Genomic DNA, 1,504 nt, shown 5'->3' with positions numbered 1-1,504 from the left:
GGGGGGGGGGGGGCAGCTTGAGTCCGCCGAAATTCCTGATCTCCTCTTCTTCGCGGAGGAGGAGAGGGGCGACTCAGTGGCCAGCGAGCGAGCGGAGAAGGGAGGGGAGAGAGGGGGGCTGGAGCCGAACGAGTCGATGACACCGCGTGAGGATAGCGACCCGCGGCCGGCCTCTAAGAACTAGAAGAACCTCTCCAGCAGCAGCAGCAGTAGCAGCTTCATGTCAGGCTCAGTGCCCCCGGCCCGACGGCGTCCACGTGCGCGCCAAGACGCACTGCGTCATCATCGGAGGCCCGCCGCAGAATTTCCTGTCCTGCCCCGCCCCGCGTCGCCCGCCGAGAAGACGCTTCGCGAACCGCCTCTCTCTCTCTCTCTCTCACACACACACACATACACACTCACACTCGTCTGGTGCAGACGGCACCGGGCAAGCGCGTCCGCTGCATTCCAGACTTGCATTCGCAGTGCAAATGGCGAGGCGAGGCGATGCGCGAGGCCTGTGTGGTCCAGTCACGGAGAAGTCCCTCCTTCTCACCCTGTCCTGTGCCCCGGCTGCTGCATGCCCTAAACGAGGTCCGTCACGTCACCGATATCCTCCCACACCCACACACTCACCGACGTCGTGCACGTGCTCTGCCCTGCGGCGCGTCTCATCGTGGCGATGCTGGTCATGATGCTGCTAAGTGACGCCGGCTAAACGCTGACCGCGGACCACCACCTGCCGGAGGCTGAGGTGCGACTGAGGGATGCTGCCCGTGCCCGAGCCGGGCCAGGACCACCAGGACCCTGGCCGCGCTCCCCCAGCCACCCGGCGGTCGCCGTCGGTCGCCTACCTGCGCCGCACCCTTGGCCGCTAGGACTCTACCGTTTCCCAAGCCAACCTGGCGAGGTGTGTTCCTGATATGGCGCCAAGATTTAAACGCATGCGCGCGTGCAGCGCAATGTTTTTTTTTCTGTTTTTTTTTCTCGGGGGTGTCTCTCTTTTTTTGGTGCATGGGTCGTCGCCGTCATTGCTTCACGACTTCTCGGCGTCGTCGTCGTATCGACACACACAACGTCTCTCCCGGCACGAGCAACAGCCAGCGATCGCCTTTGCCCGTCCTGCCCGAGGAGCGAGCCACAGCCAGCCGCCAGCCCACGCCCCGCGCCCCGCCACGCCCACTGCAAAGTCGAGACGGCAACAGTGCAAGCAACAAGTGCAGGGCAGCAAAGGGGGGCCCAACGCAGCGACGGCGGCGCGGGGCGGGGCGGGGCGTCGTTGGCGGAAGACAAGACACGCCTCGCCTCGCTCGGCTGCGCCCGCGATGATGCACTTGCTACCCGACGCATTTCTTTCTCTCTCTCTCTCAGAGAGGTGACAGGAAGAGAAGGGGGAGTTGCGCGCCTCCCGAAGCGTGTCTGTCACGGGGAGGAGGAGGCGCGTCCCCCCGGCCGTGATCGTATAGTGGTTAGTACCTCGCGTTGTGGCCGCGATAACCCAGGTTCGAATCCTGGTCACGGCAGG

At 64.7% G+C, this 1,504-nt stretch overlaps 1 non-coding gene across 1 annotated transcript; it reads left to right on the top strand.

Moving 5' to 3' along the window:
* The first annotated feature begins 1,430 nt into the window (after window positions 1-1,430).
* On the top strand, window positions 1,431-1,502 carry Trnah-gug (transfer RNA histidin (anticodon GUG)). The gene has a single exon. It is a non-coding gene; the product is annotated as a tRNA-His (tRNA).
* Window positions 1,503-1,504: the final 2 nt, after the last annotated feature.

The sequence above is a fragment of the Frankliniella occidentalis genome, unplaced genomic scaffold (genome assembly GCF_000697945.3).
Source record: "Frankliniella occidentalis isolate FOCC.00 unplaced genomic scaffold, Focc_3.1 Scaffold1600, whole genome shotgun sequence".
Taxonomy (NCBI): Eukaryota; Metazoa; Arthropoda; class Insecta; order Thysanoptera; family Thripidae; genus Frankliniella; species Frankliniella occidentalis.
Note: the sequence above shows the minus strand (reverse complement) of the source record. Positions and strands in the feature narration are given on the sequence as shown.